Source organism: Schistocerca americana, chromosome 7 (genome assembly GCF_021461395.2).
Source record: "Schistocerca americana isolate TAMUIC-IGC-003095 chromosome 7, iqSchAmer2.1, whole genome shotgun sequence".
NCBI lineage: Eukaryota > Metazoa > Arthropoda > Insecta > Orthoptera > Acrididae > Schistocerca > Schistocerca americana.
The window spans coordinates 637,453,804-637,476,534 of NC_060125.1; positions in this window are offsets into that span (position 1 = coordinate 637,453,804).

Genomic DNA, 22,731 nt, shown 5'->3' on the forward strand with positions numbered 1-22,731 from the left:
AATGTCTTAGAACACATAGTACTCGTATTACATAGCGACGCAATTTCCGTGTGAATTCGTCAATGTGTGGGAGTGAGGGATGCAGTAAAGAAGGATTAGTGGATCGGAAATGTGATTGTCGTATCCCAAAAGAAAATTCTGTCGTTTCCATAGAAACGTTACTCGATTTAGAAAGAAATGTCGTAGAACACATAGTATTTCATAGCGACGGAATTTCCGTGTGAATTCGTCAATGTTTGGGAGTGAGGGATGCAGTAAAGAAGGATTAGTGGATTGGAAATGAGATTGTCGTATTCCAAAAGAAAATCCTGTCGTTTCCATAGAAACGTTACTCGATTTAGAACGAAATGTCTTAGAACACATAGTACTCGTATTTCATAGCGACGCAATTTCCGTGTGAATTCGTCAATGTGTGGGAGTGAGGGATGCAGTAAAGAAGGATTAGTGGATCGGAAATGTGATTGTCGTATCCCAAAAGATAATTCTGTCGTTTCCATAGAAACGTTATTCGATTTAGAAAGAAATGTCGTAGAACACATAGTATTTCATAGCGACGCAATTTCCGTGTGAATTCGTCAATGTTTGGGAGTGAGGGATGCAGTAAAGAAGGTTTAGTGGATCGGAAATGAGATTGTCGTATCCCAAAAGAAAATCCTGTCGTTTCCACAGAAACGTTACTCGATTTAGAAGGAAATGTCTTAGAACACATAGTACTCGTATTTCATAGCGACGCAATTTCCGTGTGAATTCGTCAATGTGTGGGAGTGAGGGATGCAGTAAAGAAGGGTTAGTGGATCGGAAATGTGATTGTCGTATCCCAAAAGAAAATCCCTTCGTTTCTAAAGAAATGTTACTCGATTTAGAAGGAAATGTCTTAGAAAACATAGTACTCGTATTTCATAGCGACGCAATTTCCGTGTGAATTCGTCAATGTTTGGGAGTGAGGGATGCAGTAAAGAAGGATTAGTGGATCGGAAATGTGATTGTCGTATCCCAAAAGAAAATTCTGCCGTTTCCATTGAAACGTCACTCGATTTAGAAAGAAATGTCGTAGAACACATAGTATTTCATAGCGACGCAATTTCCGTGTGAATTCGTCAATGTTTGGGAGTGAGGGATGCAGTAAAGAAGGATTAGTGGATCGGAAATGAGAATGTCGTATCCCAAATAAAAATTCTGTCGTTTCCAAAGAAACGTTACTCGATTTAGAAGGAAATGTCTTAGAACACATAGTACTCGTATTTCATAGCGACGCAATTTCCGTGTGAATTCGTCAATGTTTGGGAGTGAGGGATGCTGTAAAGAAGGATTAGTGGATCGGAAATGAGATTGTCGTATCCCAAAAAATAGTCCTGTCGTTTCCATAGAAACGTTACTTGATTTAGAAGGAGAAGTCATAGAACCCATAGTAATTCATAACGACGCAATTTCCGTGTGAATTCGTCAATGTGTGGGAGTGAGGGATGCAGTAAAGAAGGATTAGTGGATCGGAAATGAGATTGTCGTATTCCAAACGAAAATCCTGTCGTTTCCATAGAAACGTTACTCGATTTAGAAGGAAATGTCTTAGAACACATAGTACTCGTATTACATAGCGACGCAATTTCCGTGTGAATTCGTCAATGTGTGGGAGTGAGGGATGCAGTAAAGAAGGATTAGTGGATCAGAAATGTGATTGTCGTATCCCAAAAGAAAATTCTGTCGTTTCCATAGAAACGTTACTCGATTTAGAAAGAAATGTCGTAGAACACATAGTATTTCATAGCGACGGAATTTCCGTGTGAATTCGTCAATGTGTGGGAGTGAGGGATGCAGTAAAGAAGGGTTAGTGGATCGCAAATGTGATTGTCGTATCCCAAAAGCAAATCCTGTCGTTTCTATAGAAACGTTACTCGATTTAGAAGGAAATGTCTTAGAACACATAGTACTTGTATTTCATAGCGACGGAATTTCCGTGTGAATTCGTCAATGTGTGGGAGTGAGGGATGCAGTAAAGAAGGATTAGTGGATCGGAAATGAGATTGTCGTATCGCAAAAGTAAATCCTGTCGTTTCCATAGAAACGTTACTCGATTTAGAAGGAAACGTCTTAGAACACATAGTACTCGTATTTCATAGCGACGCAATTTACGTGTGAATTCGTCAATGTGTGGGAGTGAGGGATGCAGTAAAGAAGGGTTAGTGGATCGGAAATGTGATTGTCGTATCCCAAAAGCAAATCCTGTCGTTTCTATAGAAACGTTACTCGATTTAGAAGGAAATGTCTTAGAACACATAGTACTTGTATTTCATAAAGACGGAATTTCCGTGTGAATTCGTCAATGTTTGGGTTTGAGGGGTGCAGTAAAGAAGGATTAGTGGATCGGAAATGAGATTGTCGTATCCCAAAAGAAAATCCTGTCGTTTCCATAGAAACGTTACTCGAATTAGAAGGAAATGTCTTAGAACACATAGTACTCGTATTTCATAGCGACGCAATTTCCGTGTGAATTCGTCAATGTGTGGGAGTGAGGGATGCAGTAAAGAAGGGTTAGTGGATCGGAAATGAGATTGTCGTATCCCAAAAGAAAATCCTGTCGTTTCCATAGAAACGTTACTCAATTTAGAAGGAAATGTCTTAGAACACATAGTACTCGTATTTCATAGCGACGCAATTTCCGTGTGAATTCGTCAATGTCTGGGAGTGAGGGATGCTGTAAAGAAGGATTAGTGGATCGGAAATGAGATTGTCGTATCCCAAAAAAAAGTCCTGTCGTTTCCATAGAAACGTTACTTGATTTAGAAGGAGAAGTCATAGAACCCATAGTAATTCATAGCGACGCAATTTCCGTGTGAATTCGTGAATGTGTGGGAGTGAGGGATGCAGTAAAGAAGGGTTAGCGGATCGGAAATGAGATTGTCGTATCCCAAAAGAAAATCCTGTCGTTTCCATAGAAACGTTACTCGATTTAGAAGGAAATGTCTTAGAACACATAGTAGTCGTATTTCATAGCGACGCAATTTCCGTGTGAATTCGTCAATGTGTGGGAGTGAGGGATGCAGTAAAGAAGGATTAGTGGATCGGAAATGAGATTGTCGTATCCCAAAAAAAAGTCCTGTCGTTTCCATAGAAACGTTACTTGATTTAGAAGGAGAAGACATAGAACCCATAGTAATTCATAGCGACGCAATTTCCGTGTGAATTCGTCAATGTGTGGGAGCGAGGGATGCAGTAAAGAAGGATTAGTGGATCGGAAATGAGATTGTCGTATTCCAAAAGAAAATCCTGTCGTTTCCATAGAAACGTTACTCGATTTAGAAGGAAATGTCTTAGAACACATAGTACTCGCATTTCATAGCGACGCAATTTCCGTGTGAATTCGTCAATGTGTGGGAGTGAGGGATGCAGTAAAGAACGATTATTGGATCGGAAATGTGATTGTCGTATCCCAAAAGAAAGTTCTGTCGTTTCCATAGAAACGTTACTCGATTTAGAAAGAAATGTCGTAGAACACATAGTATTTCATAGCGACGCAATTTCCGTGTGAATTCGTCAATGTTTGGGAGTGAGGGATGCAGTAAAGAAGGATTAGTGGATCGGAAATGAGATTGTCGTATCCCAAAAGAAAATCATGTCGTTTCCATAGAAACGTTACTCGATTTAGAAGGAAATGTCTTAGAACACATAGTACTCGTATTTCATAGAGACGCAATTTACGTGTGAATTCGTCAATGTGTGGGAGTGAGGGATGCAGTAAAGAAGGGTTAGTGGATCGGAAATGTGATTGTCGTATCCCAAAAGCAAATCTTGTCGTTTCTATAGAAACGTTACTCGATTGAGAAGAAAATGTCTTAGAACACATAGTACTCGTATTTCATAGCGACTCAATTTCCGTGTGAATTCGTCAATGTTTGGGAGTGAGGGATGCTGTAAAGAAGGATTAGTGGATCGGAAATGAGATTGTCGTATCCCAAAAAAAAGTCCTGTCGTTTCCATAGAAACGTTACTTGATTTAGAAGGAGAAGTCATAGAACACATAGTAATTCATAGCGACGCAATTTCCGTGTGAAATCGTGAATGTGTGGGAGTGAGGGATGCAGTAAAGAAGGATTAGTGGATCGGAAATGAGATTGTCGTATTCCAAAAGAAAATCCTGTCGTTTCCATAGAAACGTTACTCGATTTAGAAGGAAATGTCTTAGAACACATAGTACTCGTATTACATAGCGACGCAATTTCTGTGTGAATTCGTCAATGTGTGGGAGTGAGGGATGCAGTAAAGAAGGATTAGTGGATCGGAAATGTGATTGTCGTATCCCAAAAGAAAATTCTGTCGTTTCCATAGAAACGTTACTAGATTTAGAAAGAAATTTCGTAGAACACATAGTATTTCATAGCGACGGAATTTCCGTGTGAATTCGTCAATGTTTGGGAGTGAGGGATGCAGTAAAGAAGGATTAGTGGATCGGAAATGAGATTGTCGTATCCCAAAAGAAAATCCTGTCGTTTCCATAGAAACGTTACTCGATTTAGAAGGAAATGTCTTAGAACACACAGTACTCGTATTTCATAGCGACGCAATTTACGTGTGAATTCGTCAATGTGTGGGAGTGAGGGATGCAGTAAAGAAGGGTTAGTGGATCGGAAATGTGATTGTCGTATCCCAAAAGCAAATCCTGTCGTTTCTATAGAAACGTTACTCGATTTAGAAGGAAATGTCTTAGAACACATAGTACTAGTATTTCATAGCGACGGAATTTCCGTGTGAATTCGTCAATGTGTGGGAGTGAGGGATGCAGTAAAGAAGGATTAGTGGATCGGAAATGAGATTGTCGTATCGCAAAAGAAAATCCTGTCGTTTCCATAGAAACGTTACTCGATTTAGAAGGAAATGTCTTAGAACACATAGTACTCGTATTTCATAGCGACGCAATTTACGTGTGAATTCGTCAATGTGTGGGAGTGAGGGATGCAGTAAAGAAGGGTTAGTGGATCGGAAATGTGATTGTCGTATCCCAAAAGCAAATCCTGTCGTTTCTATAGAAACGTTACTCGATTTAGAAGGAAATGTCTTAGAACACATAGTACTTGTATTTCATAGCGACGGAATTTCCGTGTGAATTCGTCAATGTGTGGGAGTGAGGGATGCAGTAAAGAAGGATTAGTGGATCGGAAATAAGATTGTCGTATCCCAAAAGAAAATCCTGTCGTTTCCATAGAAACGTTACTCGATTTAGAAGGAAATGTCTTAGAACACATAGTACTCGTATTTCATAGCGACGCAATTTACGTGTGAATTCGTCAATGTGTGGGAGTGAGGGATGCAGTAAAAAAGGGTTAGTGGATCGGAAATGTGATTGTCGTATCCCAAAAGCAAATCCTGTCGTTTCTATAGAAACGTTACTCGATTTAGAAGGAAATGTCTTAGAACACATAGTACTTGTATTTCATAGCGACGGAATTTCCGTGTGGATTCGTCAATGTGTGGGAGTGTGGGATGCAGTAAAGAAGGATTAGTGGATCGGAAATGAGATTGTCGTATCCCAAAAGAAAATCCTGTCGTTTCCATAGAAACGTTACTGGATTTAGAAGGAAATGTCTTAGAACACATAGTACTCGTATTTCATAGCGACGCAATTTACGTGTGAATTCGTCAATGTGTGGGAGTGAGGGATGCAGTAAAGAAGGGTTAGTGGATCGGAAATGTGATTGTCGTATCCCAAAAGCAAATCCTGTCGTTTCTATAGAAACGTTACTCGATTTAGAAGGAAATGTCTTAGAACACATAGTACTTGTATTTCATAGCGACGGAATTTCCGTGTGAATTCGTCAATGTTTGGGAGTGAGGGATGCAGTAAAGAAGGATTAGTGGATCGGAAATGAGATTGTCGTATCCCAAAAGAAAATGCTGTCGTTTCCATAGAAACGTTACTCGATTTAGAAGGAAATGTCATAGAACACATAGTACTCGTATTTCATAGCGACGCAATTTCCGTGTGAATTCGTCAATGTGTGGGAGTGAGGGATGCAGTAAAGAAGGGTTAGTGGATCGGAAATGTGATTGTCGTATCCCAAAGGAAAATCCCGTCGTTTCTATAGAAATGTTACTCGATTTAGAAGGAAATGTCTTAGAACACATAGTACTCGTATTTCATAGCGACGGAATTTCCGTGTGAATTCGTCAATGTTTGGGAGTGAGGGATGCAGTAAAGAAGGATTAGTGGATCGGAAATGAGATTGTCGTATCGCAAAAGAAAATCCTGTCGTTTCCATAGAAACGTTACCCGATTTAGAAGGAAATGTCTTAGAACACATAGTACTCGTATTTCATGGCGACGCAATTTCCGTGTGAATTCGTCAATGTGTGGGAGTGAGGGATGCAGTAAAGAAGGATTAGTGGATCGGAAATGTGATTGTCGTATCCCAAAAGAAAATCCTGTCGTTTCCATAGAAACGTTACTTGATTTAGAAGGAGAAGTCATAGAACCCATAGTAATTCATAGCGGCGCAATTTCCGTGTGAATTCGTGAATGTGTGGGAGTGAGGGATGCAGTAAAGAAGGGTTAGCGGATCGGAAATGAGATTGTCGTATCCCAAAAGAAAATCCTGTCGTTTCCATAGAAACGTTACTCGATTTAGAAGGAAATGTCTTAGAACACATAGTACTCGTATTTCATAGCGACGCAATTTCCGTGTGAATTCGTCAATGTGTGGGAGTGAGGGATGCAGTAAAGAAGGATTAGTGGATCGGAAATGAGATTGTCGTATCCCAAAAAAAAGTCCTGTCGTTTCCATAGAAACGTTACTTGATTTAGAAGGAGAAGACATAGAACCCACAGTAATTCATAGCGACGCAATTTCCGTGTGAATTCGTCAATGTGTGGGAGCGAGGGATGCAGTAAAGAAGGATTAGTGGATCGGAAATGAGATTGTCGTATTCCAAAAGAAAATCCTGTCGTTTCCATAGAAACGTTACTCGATTTAGAAGGAAATGTCTTAGAACACATAGTACTCGCATTTCATAGCGACGCAATTTCCGTGTGAATTCGTCAATGTGTGGGAGTGAGGGATGCAGTAAAGAAGGATTAGTGGATCGGAAATGTGATTGTCGTATCCCAAAAGAAAATTCTGTCGTTTCCATAGAAACGTTACTCGATTTAGAAAGAAATGTCGTAGAACACATAGTATTTCATAGCGACGCAATTTCCGTGTGAATTCGTCAATGTTTGGGAGTGAGGGATGCAGTAAAGAAGGATTAGTGGATCGGAAATGAGATTGTCGTATCCCAAAAGAAAATCATGTCGTTTCCATAGAAACGTTACTCGATTTAGAAGGAAATGTCTTAGAACACATAGTACTCGTATTTCATAGAGACGCAATTTACGTGTGAATTCGTCAATGTGTGGGAGTGAGGGATGCAGTAAAGAAGGGTTAGTGGATCGGAAATGTGATTGTCGTATCCCAAAAGCAAATCTTGTCGTTTCTATAGAAACGTTACTCGATTGAGAAGAAAATGTCTTAGAACACATAGTACTCGTATTTCATAGCGACGCAATTTCCGTGTGAATTCGTCAATGTTTGGGAGTGAGGGATGCTGTAAAGAAGGTTTAGTGGATCGGAAATGAGATTGTCGTATCCCAAAAAAAAGTCCTGTCGTTTCCATAGAAACGTTACTTGATTTAGAAGGAGAAGTCATAGAACACATAGTAATTCATAGCGACGCAATTTCCGTGTGAAATCGTGAATGTGTGGGAGTGAGGGATGCAGTAAAGAAGGGTTAGTGGATCGGAAATGAGATTGTCATATCCCAAAAGAAAATGCTGTCGTTTCCATAGAAACGTTACTCGATTTAGAAGGAAATGTCTTAGAACACATAGTACTCGTATTTCATAGCGACGCAATTTCCGTGTGAATTCGTCAATGTGTGGGAGTGAGGGATGCAGTAAAGAAGGATTAGTGGATCGGAAATGAGATTGTCGTATCCCAAAAAAAAATCCTGTCGTTTCCAAAGAAACTTTACTTGATTTAGAAGGAGAAGTCATAGAACCCATAGTAATTCATAACGACGCAATTTCCGTGTGAATTCGTCAATGTGTGGGAGTGAGGGATGCAGTAAAGAAGGATTAGTGGATCGGAAATGAGATTGTCGTATTCCAAAAGAAAATCCTGTCGTTTCCATAGAAACGTTACTCGATTTAGAAGGAAATGTCTTAGAACACATAGTACTCGTATTACATAGCGACGCAATTTCCGTGTGAATTCGTCAATGTGTGGGAGTGAGGGATGCAGTAAAGAAGGATTAGTGGATCGGAAATGTGATTGTCGTATCCCAAAAGAAAATTCTGTCGTTTCCATAGAAACGTTACTCGATTTAGAAAGAAATGTCGTAGAACACATAGTATTTCATAGCGACGGAATTTCCGTGTGAATTCGTCAATGTTTGGGAGTGAGGGATGCAGTAAAGAAGGATTAGTGGATCGGAAATGAGATTGTCGTATCCCAAAAGAAAATCCTGTCGTTTCCATAGAAACGTTACTCGATTTAGAAGGAAATGTCTTAGAACACACAGTACTCGTATTTCATAGCTACGCAATTTACGTGTGAATTCGTCAATGTGTGGGAGTGAGGGATGCAGTAAAGAAGGGTTAGTGGATCGGAAATGTGATTGTCGTATCCCAAAAGCAAATCCTGTCGTTTCTATAGAAACGTTACTCGATTTAGAAGGAAATGTCTTAGAACACATAGTACTTGTATTTCATAGCGACGGAATTTCCGTGTGAATTCGGCAATGTGTGGGAGTGAGGGATGCAGTAAAGAAGGATTAGTGGATCGGAAATGAGATTGTCGTATCGCAAAAGAAAATCCTGTCGTTTCCATAGAAACGTTACTCGATTTAGAAGGAAATGTCTTAGAACACATAGTACTCGTATTTCATAGCGACGCAATTTACGTGTGAATTCGTCAATGTGTGGGAGTGAGTGATGCAGTAAAGAAGGGTTAGTGGATCGGAAATGTGATTGTCGTATCCCAAAAGCAAATCCTGTCGTTTCTATAGAAACGTTACTCGATTTAGAAGGAAATGTCTTAGAACACATAGTACTTGTATTTCATAGCGACGGAATTTCCGTGTGAATTCGTCAATGTGTGGGAGTGAGGGATGCAGTAAAGAAGGATTAGTGGATCGGAAATAAGATTGTCGTATCCCAAAAGAAAATCCTGTCGTTTCCATAGAAACGTTACTCGATTTAGAAGGAAATGTCTTAGAACACATAGTACTCGTATTTCATAGCGACGCAATTTCCGTGTGAATTCGTCAATGTGTGGGAGTGAGGGATGCAGTAAAGAAGGATTAGTGGATCGGAAATAAGATTGTCGTATCCCAAAAGAAAATCCTGTCGTTTCCATAGAAACGTTACTCGATTTAGAAGGAAATGTCTTAGAACACATAGTACTCGTATTTCATAGCGACGCAATTTACGTGTGAATTCGTCAATGTGTGGGAGTGAGGGATGCAGTAAAGAAGGGTTAGTGGATCGGAAATGTGATTGTCGTATCCCAAAAGCAAATCCTGTCGTTTCTATAGAAACGTTACTCGATTTAGAAGGAAATGTCTTAGAACACATAGTACTTGTATTTCATAGCGACGGAATTTCCGTGTGGATTCGTCAATGTGTGGGAGTGTGGGATGCAGTAAAGAAGGATTAGTGGATCGGAAATGAGATTGTCGTATCCCAAAAGAAAATCCTGTCGTTTCCATAGAAACGTTACTGGATTTAGAAGGAAATGTCTTAGAACACATAGTACTCGTATTTCATAGCGACGCAATTTACGTGTGAATTCGTCAATGTGTGGGAGTGAGGGATGCAGTAAAGAAGGGTTAGTGGATCGGAAATGTGATTGTCGTATCCCAAAAGCAAATCCTGTCGTTTCTATAGAAACGTTACTCGATTTAGAAGGAAATGTCTTAGAACACATAGTACTTGTATTTCATAGCGACGGAATTTCCGTGTGAATTCGTCAATGTTTGGGAGTGACGGATGCAGTAAAGAAGGATTAGTAGATCGGAAATGAGATTGTCGTATCCCAAAAGAAAATGCTGTCGTTTCCATAGAAACGTTACTCGATTTAGAAGGAAATGTCTTAGAACACATAGTACTCGTATTTCATAGCGACGCAATTTCCGTGTGAATTCGTCAATGTGTGGGAGTGAGGGATGCAGTAAAGAAGGGTCAGTGGATCGGAAATGTGATTGTCGTATCCCAAAGGAAAATCCTGTCGTTTCTATAGAAATGTTACTCGATTTAGAAGGAAATGTCTTAGAACACATAGTACTCGTATTTCATAGCGACGGAATTTCCGTGTGAATTCGTCAATGTTTGGGAGTGAGGGATGCAGTAAAGAAGGATTAGTGGATCGGAAATGAGATTGTCGTATCGCAAAAGAAAATCCTGTCGTTTCCATAGAAACGTTACCCGATTTAGAAGGAAATGTCTTAGAACACATAGTACTCGTATTTCATGGCGACGCAATTTCCGTGTGAATTCGTCAATGTGTGGGAGTGAGGGATGCAGTAAAGAAGGATTAGTGGATCGGAAATGTGATTGTCGTATCCCAAAAGAAAATCCTGTCGTTTCCATAGAAACGTTACTCGATTTAGAAGGAAATGTCTTAGAACACATAGTACTCGTATTTCATAGCGACGCAATTTCCGTGTGAATTCGTCAATGTGTGGGAGTGAGGGATGCAGTAAAGAAGGATTAGTGGATCGGAAATGAGATAGGCGTATCCCAAAAGAAAATCCTGTCGTTTCCATAGAAACATCACTCGATTTAGAAGGGAATGTCTTAGAACACATAGTACTGGTATTTCATAGCGACGCAATTTCCGTGTGAATTCGTCAATGTGTGGGAGTGAGGGATGCAGTAAAGAAGGATTATTGGATCGGAAATGAGATTGTCGTATCCCAAAAGAGAATCCTTTCGTTTCCATAGAAACGTTACTCGATTTAGAAGGAAATGTCTTAGAACACATAGTACTCGTATTTCATAGCGACGCAATTTCCGTGTGAATTCGTCAATACGTGGGAGTGAGGGATGCAGTAAAGAAGGATTAGTGGATCGGAAATGAGATTGTCGTATCCCAAAAGAAAATCCTGTCGTATCCGTAGAAACGTTACTCGATTTAGAAGCAAATGTCTTAGAACACATAGTACTCGTATTTCATAGCGACGCAATTTCCGTGTGAATTCGTCAATGTGTGGGAGTGAGGGATGCAGTAAAGAAGGATTAGTGGATCGGAAATAAGATTGTCGTATCCCAAAAGAAAATCCTGTCGTTTCCATAGAAACGTTACCCGATTTAGAAGGAAATGTCTTAGAACACATAATACTTGTATTTCATAGCGACGCAATTTCCGTGTGAATTCGTCAATGTGTGGGAGTGAGGGATGCAGTAAAGAAGGATTAGTGGATCGGAAATGAGATTGCCGTATCCCAAAAGAAAATCCTTTCCTTTCCATAGAAACGTTACTCGATTTAGAAGGAGAAGTCATAGAACCCATAGTTATTCATAGCGACGCAATTTCCGTGTGAATTCGTCAATGTTTGGGAGTGAGGGATGGAGTAAAGAAGGATTAGTGGATGGGAAATGTGATTGTCGTATCCCATAAGAAAATCCTGTCGTTTCCATAGAAACGTTACTCGATTTAGAAGGAAATGTCTTCTAACACATAGTACTCGTATTTCATAGCGACGCAATTTCCGTGTGAATTCGTCAATGTGTGGGAGTGAGGGATTCAGTAAAGAAGGATTAGTGGATCGGAAATGAGATTGACGTATCCCAAAAAAAAAGGCCTGTCGTTTCAATAGAAACGTTACTTGATTTAGAAGGAGAAGTCATAGAACCCATAGTAATTCATAGCGACGCAATTTCCGTGTGAATTCGTGAATGTGTGGGAGTGAGGGATGCAGTAAAGAAGGGTTAGTGGATCGGAAATGAGATTGTCGTATCCCAAAAGAAAATCCTGTCGTTTCCATAGAAACGTTACTCGATTTAGAAGGAAATGTCTTAGAACACATAGTACTCGTATTTCATAGCGACGCAATTTACGTGTGAATTCGTCAATGTGTGGGAGTGAGGGATACAGTAAAGGAGGATTAGTGGATCGGAAATGTGATTGTCGTATCCCAAAAGAAAATTCTGTCGTTTCCATAGAAACGTTACTCGATTTAGAAAGAAATGTCGTAGAACACATAGTATTTCATAGCGACGCAATTTCCGTGTGAATTCGTCAATGTTTGGGAGTGAGGGATGCAGTAAAGAAGGATTAGTGGATCGGAAATGAGATTGTCGTATCCCAAAAGAAAATCCTGTCGTTTCCATAGAAACGTTACTCGATTTAGAAGGAAATGTCTTAGAACACATAGTACTCGTATTTCATAGCGACGCAATTTCCGTGTGAATTCGTCAATGTGTGGGAGTGAGGGATGCAGTAAAGAAGGGTTAGTGGATCGGAAATGTGATTGTCGTATCCCAAAAGAAAATCCTGTCGTTTCTATAGAAACGTTACTCGATTTAGAAGGAAATGTCTTAGAACACATAGTACTTGTATTTCATAGCGACGGAATTTCCGTGTGAATTCGTCAATGTTTGGGCGTGAGGGATGCAGTAAAGAAGGATTAGTGGATCGGAAATGAGATAGTCGTATCCCAAAAGAAAATCCTGTTGTTTCCATAGAAACGTTACTCGATTTAGAAGGAAATGTCTTAGAACACATGGTACTCGTATTTCATAGCGAAGCAATTTCCGTGTGAATTCGTCAATGTGTGTTAGTGAGGGATGCAGTAAAGAAGGGTTAGTGGATCGGAAATGTGACTGTCGTATCCCAAAAGAAAATCCCGTCGTTTCTATAGAAATGTTACTCGATTTAGAAGGAAATGTCTTAGAACACATAGTACTCGTATTTCATAGCGACGGAATTTCCGTGTGAATTCGTCAATGTTTGGGAGTGAGGGATGCAGTAAAGAAGGATTAGTGGGTCGGAAATGAGATTGTCGTATCGCAAAAGAAAATCCTGTCGTTTCCATAGAAACGTTACCCGATTTAGAAGGAAATGTCTTAGAACACATAGTACTCGTATTTCATGGCGACGCAATTTCCGTGTGAATTCGTCAATGTGTGGGAGTTAGGGATGCAGTAAAGAAGGATTAGTGGATCGGAAATGTGAATGTCGTATCCCAAAAGAAAATCCTGTCGTTTCCATAGAAACGTTACTCGATTTAGAAGGAAATATCTTAGAACACATAGTACTCGTATTTCATAGCGACGCAATTTCCGTGTGAATTCGTCAATGTGTGGGAGTGAGGGATGCAGTAAAGAAGGATTAGTGGATCGGAAATGAGATAGGCGTATCCCAAAAGAAAATCCTGTCGTTTCCATAGAAACGTTACTCGATTTAGAAGGAAATGTCTTAGAACACATAGTACTCGTATTTCATAGCGACGCAATTTACGTGTGAATTCGTCAATGTGTGGGAGTGAGGGATGCAGTAAAGAAGGATTAGTGGATCGGAAATGTGATTGTCGTATCCCAAAAGAAAATCCTGTCGTTTCCATAGAAACGTTACTCGATTTAGAAGGAAATGTCTTAGAACACATAGTACTCGTATTTCATAGCGACGGAATTTCCGTGTGAATTCGTCAATGTTTGGGAGTGAGGGATGCAGTAAAGAAGGATTAGTGGATCGGAAATGTGATTGTCGTAACCCAAAAGAAAATCCTGTCGTTTCCATAGAAACGTTACTCGATTTAGAAGGAGAAGTCATAGAACCCATAGTAATTCATAGCGACGCAATTTCCGTGTGAATTCGTCAATGTGTGGGAGCGAGGGATTCAGTAAAGAAGGATTAGTGGATCGGAAATGAGATTGTCGTATCCAAAAAGAAAATCCGGTCGTTTCCATAGAAACATTACGCGATTTAGAAGGAAATGTCTTAGAACACATAGTACTCGTATTTCATAGCTACGCAATTTCCGTGTGAATTCGTCAATGTGTGGGAGTGAGGGATGCAGTAAAGAAGGATTAGTGGATCGGAAATGAGATTGTCGTATCCCAAAAGAAAATCCTGTCGTTTCCATAGAAACGTTACTCGATTTAGAAGGAAATGTCTTAGAACACATAGTACTCGTATTTCATAGCGACGCAATTTCCGTGTGAATTCGTCAATGTGTGGGAGTGAGGGATGCAGTAAAGAAGGATTAGTGGATCGGAAATGTGATTGTCGTATCCCAAAAGAAAATTCTGTCGTTTCCATAGATACGTTACTCGATTTAGAAAGAAATGTCGTAGAACACATAGTATTTCATAGCGACGCAATTTCCGTGTGAATTCGTCAATGTTTGGGAGTGAGGGATGCAGTAAAGAAGGATTAGTGGATCGGAAATGAGATTGTCGTATCCCAAAAGAAAATCCTGTCGTTTCCATAGAAACGTTACTCGATTTAGAAGGAAATGTCTTAGAACACATAGTACTCGTATTTCATAGCGACGCAATTTCCATGTGAATTCGTCAATGTGTGGGAGTGAGGGATGCAGTGAAGAAGGGTTAGTGGATCGGAAATGTGATTGTCGTATCCCAAAAGAAAATCCTGTCGTTTCTATAGAAACGTTACTCGATTTAGAAGGAAATGTCTTAGAACACATAGTACTTGTATTTCATAGCGACGGAATTTCCGTGTGAATTCGTCAATGTTTGGGAGTGAGGGATGCAGTAAGGAAGGATTAGTGGATCGGAAATGAGATTGTCGTATCCCAAAAGAAAATCCTGTTGTTTCCATAGAAACGTTACTCGATTTAGAAGGAAATGTCTTAGAACACATAGTACTCGTATTTCATAGCGAAGCAATTTCCGTGTGAATTCGTCAATGTGTGGGAGTGAGGGATGCAGTAAAGAAGGGTTAGTGGATCGGAAATGTGACTGTCGTATCCCAAAAGAAAATCCCGTCGTTTCTATAGAAATGTTACTCGATTTAGAAGGAAATGTCTTAGAACACATAGTACTCGTATTTCATAGCGACGGAATTTCCGTGTGAATTCGTCAATGTTTGGGAGTGAGGGATGCAGTAAAGAAGGATTAGTGGGTCGGAAATGAGATTGTCGTATCGCAAAAGAAAATCCTGTCGTTTCCATAGAAACGTTACCCGATTTAGAAGGAAATGTCTTAGAACACATAGTACTCGTATTTCATGGCGACGCAATTTCCGTGTGAATTCGTCAATGTGTGGGAGTGAGGGATGCAGTAAAGAAGGATTAGTGGATCGGAAATGTGATTGTCGTATCCCAAAAGAAAATCCTGTCGTTTCCGTAGAAACGTTTTTCGATTTAGAAGGAAATATCTTAGAACACATAGTACTCGTATTTCATAGCGACGCAATTTCCGTGTGAATTCGTCAATGTGTGGGAGTGAGGGATGCAGTAAAGAAGGATTAGTGGATCGGAAATGAGATAGGCGTATCCCAAAAGAAAATCCTGTCGTTTCCATAGAAACGTTACTCGATTTAGAATGAAATGTCTTAGAACACATAGTACTCGTATTTCATAGCGACGCAATTTACGTGTGAATTCGTCAATGTGTGGGAATGAGGGATGCAGTAAAGAAGGATTAGTGGATCGGAAATGTGATTGTTGCAACCCAAAAGAAAATCCTGTCGTTTCCATAGAAACGTTACTCGATTTAGAAGGAGAAGTCATAGAACCCATAGTAATTCATAGCGACGCAATTTCCGTGTGAATTCGTCAATGTTTGGGAGTGAGGGATGGATTAAAGAAGGATAATGGATCGGAAATGTGATTGTCGTATCCCAAAAGAAAATCCTGTCGTTTCCATAGAAACGTTACTCGATTTAGAAGGAAATGTCTTAGAACACATAGTACTCGTATTTCATAGCGACGCAATTTCCGTGTGAATTCGTCAATGTGTGGGAGTGAGGGATGCAGTAAAGAAGGATTAGTGGATCGGAAATGTGATTGTCGTATCCCAAAAGAAAATTCTGTCGTTTCGATAGAAACGTTACTCGATTTAGAAAGAAATGTCGTATAACACATAGTATTTCATAGCGACGCAATTTCCGTGTGAATTCGTCAATGTTTGGGAGTGAGGGATGCAGTAAAGAAGGATTAGTGGAACGGAAATGAGATTGTCGTATCCCAAAAGAAAATCCTGTCGTTTCCATAGAAACGTTACTCGATTTAGAAGGAAATGTCTTAGAACACATAGTACTCGTATTTCATAGCGACGCAATTTCCGTGTGAATTCGTCAATGTGTGGGAGTGAGGGATGCAGTAAAGAAGGGTTAGTGGATCGGAAATGTGATTGTCGTATCCCAAAAGAAAATCCTGTCGTTTCCATAGAAACGTTACTCGATTTAGAAGGAAATGTCTTAGAACACATAGTACTCGTATTTCATAGCGACGCAATTTCCGTGTGAATTCGTCAATGTGTGGGAGTGAGGGATGCAGTAAAGAAGGATTAGTGGATCGGAAATGTGATTGTCGTATCCCAAAAGAAAATTCTGTCGTTTCCATAGAAACGTTACTCGATTTAGAGAGAAATGTCGTAGAACACATAGTATTTCATAGCGACGCAATTTCCGTGTGAATTCGTCAATGTTTGGGAGTGAGGGATGCAGTAAAGAAGGATTAGTGGATCGGAAATGAGATTGTCGTATCCCAAAAGAAAATCCTGTCGTTTCCATAGAAACGTTACTCGATTTAGAAGGAAATGTCTTAGAACACATAGTACTCGTATTTCATAGCGACGAAATTTACGTGTGAATTCGTCAATGTGTGGGAGTGAGGGATGCAGTAAAGAAGGATTAGTGGATCGGAAATGAGATAGGCGTATCCCAAAAGAAAATCCTGTCGTTTCCATAGAAACGTTACTCGATTTAGAAGGAAATGTCTTAGAACACATAGTACTCGTATTTCATAGCGACGCAATTTACGTGTGAATTCGTCAATGTGTGGGAATGAGGGATGCAGTAAAGAAGGATTAGTGGATCGGAAATGTGATTGTCGTAACCCAAAAGAAAATCCTGTCGTTTCCATAGAAACGTTACTCGATTTAGAAGGAGAAGTCATAGAACCCATAGTAATTCATAGCGACGCAATTTCCGTGTGAATTCGTCAATGTTTGGGAGTGAGGGATGGATTAAAGAAGGATAATGGATCGGAAATGTGATTGTCGTATCCCAAAAGAAAATCCTGTCGTTTCCATAGAAACGTTACTCGATTTAGAAGCAAATGTCTTAGAACACATAGTACTCGTATTTCATAGCGACGCAATTTCCGTGTGAATTCGTCAATGTGTGGGAGTGAGGGATGCAGTAAAGAAGGATTAGTGGATCGGAAATGTGATTGTCGTATCCCAAAAGAAAATTCTGTCGTTTACATAGAAACGTTACTCGATTTAGAAAGAAATGTCGTAGAACACATAGTATTTCATAGCGACGCAATTTCCGTGTGAATTCGTCAATGTTTGGGAGTGAGGGATGCAGTAAAGAAGGATTAGTGGATCATAAATGATATTGTCGTATCCCAAAAGAAAATCCTGTCGTTTCCATAGAAACGTTACTCGATTTAGAAGGAAATGTCTTAGAACACATAGTACTCGTATTTCATAGCGACGCAATTTCCGTGTGAATTCGTCAATGTGTGGGAGTGAGGGATGCAGTAAGGAAGGGTTAGTGGATCGGAAATGTGATTGTCGTATCCCAAAAGAAAATCCTGTCGTTTCTATAGAAACGTTACTCGATTTAGAAGGAAATGTCTTAGAACACATAGTACTTGTATTTCATAGCGACGGAATTTCCGTGTGAATTCGTCAATGTTTGGGAGTGAGGGATGCAGTAAAGAAGGATTAGTGGATCGGAAAAGAGATTGTCGTATCCCAAAAGAAAATCCTGTTGTTTCCATAGAAACGTTACTCGATTTAGAAGGAAATGTCTTAGAACACATAGTACTCGTATTTCATAGCGAAGCAATTTCCGTGTGAATTCGTCAATGTGTGGGAGTGAGGGATGCAGTAAAGAAGGGTTAGTGGATCGGAAATGTGACTGTCGTATCCCAAAAGAAAATCCCGTCGTTTCTATAGAAATGTTACTCGATTTAGAAGGAAATGTCTTAGAACACATAGTACTCGTATTTCATAGCGACGGAATTTCCGTGTGAATTCGTCAATGTTTGGGAGTGAGGGATGCAGTAAAGAAGGATTAGTGGGTCGGAAATGAGATTGTCGTATCGCAAAAGAAAATCCTGTCGTTTCCATAGAAACGTTACCCGATTTAGAAGGAAATGTCTTAGAACACATTGTACTCGTATTTCATGGCGACGCAATTTCCGTGTGAATTCGTCAATGTGTGGGAGTGAGGGATGCAGTAAAGAAGGATTAGTGGATCGGAAATGTGATTGTCGTATCCCAAAAGAAAATCCTGTCGTTTCCATAGAAACGTTACTCGATTTAGAAAGAAATATCTTAGAACACATAGTACCCGTATCTCATAGCGACGCAATTTCCGTGTGAATTCGTCAATGTGTGGGAGTGAGGGATGCAGTAAAGAAGGATTAGTGGATCGGAAATGAGATAGGCGTATCCCAAAAGAAAATCCTGTCGTTTCCATAGAAACGTTACTCGATTTAGAAGGAAATGTCTTAGAACACATAGTACTCGTATTTCATAGCGACGCAATTTACGTGTGAATTCGTCAATGTGTGGGAGTGAGGGATGCAGTAAAGAAGGATTAGTGGATCGGAAATGTGATTGTCGTATCCCAAAAGAAAATCCTGTCGTTTCCATAGAAACGTTACTCGATTTAGAAGGAAATGTCTTAGAACACATAGTACTCGTATTTCATAGCGAAGGAATTTCCGTGTGAATTCGTCAATGTTTGGGAGTGAGGGATGCAGTAAAGAAGGATTAGTGGATCGGAAATGTGATTGTCGTAACCCAAAAGAAAATCCTGTCGTTTCCATGGAAACGTTACTCGATTTAGAAGGAGAAGTCATAGAACCCATAGTAATTCATAGCGACGCAATTTCCGTGTGAATTCGTCAATGTTTGGGAGTGAGGGATGGATTAAAGAAGGATTAGTGGATCGGAAATGTGATTGTCGTATCCCAAAAGAGAATCCTGTCGTTTCCATAGAAACGTTACTCGATTTAGAAGGAAATGTCTTCTAACACATAGTACTCGTATTTCATAGCGATGCAATTTCCGTGTGAATTCGTCAATGTGTGGGAGTGAGGGATTCAGTAAAGAAGGATTAGTTTATCGGAAATGAGATTGTCGTATCCCAAAAGAAAATCCTGTCGTTTCCATAGAAACATTACTCGATTTAGAAGGAAATGTCTTAGAACACATAGTACTCGTATTTCATAGCGACGCAATTTCCGTGTGAATTCGTCAATGTGTGGGAGTGAGGGATGCAGTAAAGAAGGATTAGTGGATCGGAAATGAGATTGTCGAATCCCAAAAGAAAATCCTGTCGTTTCCATAGAAACGTTACTCGATTTAGAAGGAAATGTCTTAGAACACATAGTACTCGTATTTCATAGCGACGCAATTTCCGTGTGAATTCGTCAATGTGTGGGAGTGAGGGATGCAGTAAAGAAGGATTAGTGGATCGGAAATGTGATTGTCGTATCCAAAAAGAAAATCCTGTCGTTTCCATAGAATCATTACTCGATTTAGAAGGAAATGTCTTAGAACACACAGTACGCGTATTTCATAGCGACGGAATTTCCGTGTGAATTCGTCAATGTTTGGGAGTGAGGGATGCAGTAAAGAAGGATTAGTGGATAGGAAATGAGATTGTCGTATCCCAAAAGAAAACGCTGTCGATTCCATAGAAACGTTACTCGATTTAGAAAGGGAAGTCATAGAACCCATAGTAATTCATAGCGACGCAATTTCCGTGTGAATTCGTCAATGTTTGGGAGTGAGGGATGCAGTAATGAAAGGATTAGTGGATCGGAAATGTGATTGTCGTATCCCAAAAGAAAATCCTGTCGTTTCCATAGAAACGTTACTCGATTTAGAAGGAAACGTCTTAGAACACATAGTATTTCATAGCGACGCAATTTCCGTGTGAATTCGTCAATGTTTGGGAGTGAGGGATGCAGTAAAGAAGGATTAGTGGATCGGAAATGAGATTGTCGTATCCCAAAAGAAAATCCTGTCGTTTCCATAGAAACGTTACTCGATTTAGAAGGAAATGTCTTAGAACACATAGTATTTCATAGCGACGCAATTTCCGTGTGAATTCGTCAATGTGTGGGAGTGAGGAATGCAGTAAAGAAGGATTAGTGAATCTGAAATGAGATTGTCGTATCCCAAAAGAAAATTCTGTCGTTTCCATAGAAACGTTACTCGATTTAGAAGGAAATGTCTTAGAACACATAGTATTTCAAAGCGGCGCAATTTCCGTGTGAATTCGTCAATGTTTTGGAGTAAGGGATGCAGTAAAGAAGGATTAGTGGATCGGAAATGAGATTGTCGTATCCCAAAAAAAAGTCCTGTCGTTTCCATAGAAACGTTACTTGATTTAGAAGGAGAAGTCATAGAACCCATAGTAATTCATAGCGACGCAATTTCCGTGTGAATTCGTCAATGTGTGGGAGTGAGGGATGCAGTAAAGAAGGATTAGTGGATCGGAAATAAGATTGTCGTATCCCAAAAGAAAATCCTGTCGTTTCCATAGAAACGTTACTCGATTTAGAAGGAAATGTCTTAGAACACATAGTACTCGTATTTCATAGCGACGCAATTTCCGTGTGAATTCGTCAATGAGTGGGAGTGAGGGATGCAGTAAAGAAGGATTAGTGGATCGGAAATGAGATTGTCGTATCCCAAAAGAAAATTCTGTCGTTTCCATAGAAACGTTACTCGATTTAGAAAGAAATGTCTTAGAACACATAGTATTTCATAGCGACGCAATTTCCGTGTGAATTCGTCAATGTTTGGGAGTGAGGGATGCGGGTAATGATGGATTAGTGGATCGGAAATGTGACTGTCGTATCCCAAAACAAAATCCTGTCGTTTCCATAGAAACGTTACTCGATTTAGAAGGAAATGTCTTAGAACACATAGTACTCTTATTTCATAGCGACGGAATTTCCGTGTGAATTCGTCAATGTTTGGGAGTGAGGGATGCAGTAAAGAAGGATTAGTGGATCGGAAATGAGATTGTCGTATCCCAAAAGAAAATCCTGTCGTTTCCATAGAAACGTTACTCGATTTGGAAGGAAATGCCTTAGAACACATAGTACTCGTATTTCATAGCGACGCAATTTCCTTGTGAATTCGTCAATGTGTGGGAGTGAGGGATGCAGTAAAGAAGAATTACGCCGCTTTCACACTATACGGTTTTGACCGTACGGCAAAAAGCCGTACGGCTGTAGGTGTGAAGAAATGTATGGCGCCTTTCACATTATACGGCGACGGCAAAATGCCGCTGCCGTGCCGTGCTGCAGCCGTGTCTTGCCACTACAACAGACGGTCGCCGTACGGCAAGTTCGACAACAGTGGCCTACGTGACTAAGTGCATGCTTTCACACTGGACGGTTTTGAGCCGTACGGCGTCGACTAGTTCGTTGTAGTGTCGTTTTATTCATTTGTGTTTATTCTTGTTTACTGAAAAGTGTAGAAGAATGGATGAAATTGATACTGAACTTTTGATAACCTTGGTGGAAGTAAGACCTGTTCTGTGGGACAAAACTCTAGATGCGTATAGAGATCGTATTGCTACAAAGAATGCTTGGCGGGAAGTTTGCGTAGCACTGAAGCAAGATTTTGATGAGATGGAAGACAAAGATAAAAATGCGTTTGGTAAGTATTTATTTAATATATTAATATTACATTTAATACGTTTTAAACAGTTTTTATTTAACGTTATAAATTTTATTCTAAAAGTAAATCGTTTGTTTATAAGTAAATTACTGCTACCAGTCACGTTTTTTTTGTTTTGTTTATATTTTGCACGACGCGTTTCGGGAAATAATTCCCATCCTTAAGTGCGTTTTTCTCTAAGTTTTCATCATGTGTGGTGTCTTTTTATGTGTCAGGTCTTGCATTCTGTTTTCTTTACTGTAATTTATAAGAGAAACACGCACAAGACCTCACAAATAAAAAAACACTACACATAATGAAAACTTAGAGAAAAAAACGCACTTGAAGATCGGAATTATTTCCCGAAACGCGTCGTACAAAATATAAACAAAACGATTAAAAACGTGAGTGGTAGCAGTAATTTATTTATAAAGAAAACTATTTACTATACAGTCGCAGGCTTTCACAAACAATCTACAAAAAGGAAAAGGCTTGTTAATTTATATCTTTGACATCTGCCATGACACGCTTCCAGCATTTGTCATAAAATATTTACAAAGAGTGTTCCTTATGGCGTTGGCTGTCAGTCCTCCTCTTATGTTGGCATCTTGGGCTAAGTCTTCCAAACCAGTGAAGGATGTGGTGTCTTCAATTATAAATCCATCTCTCTGACGTACAAAATTGTGTAAAACAATGCAAGCTTTAACCATTTTTACTGCAAAATCTGGATGAACATTTAAAGGTCGGTGAAACAACCGCCACTTATTGGTGAGGATGCCAAAAGCACATTCCACATACCTCCTTGCTCTGCACAAACGGTAATTAAATACACGTTTCTCAACTGTCAAGTTTGTTCCCCCAAAAGGCCGGAGCAA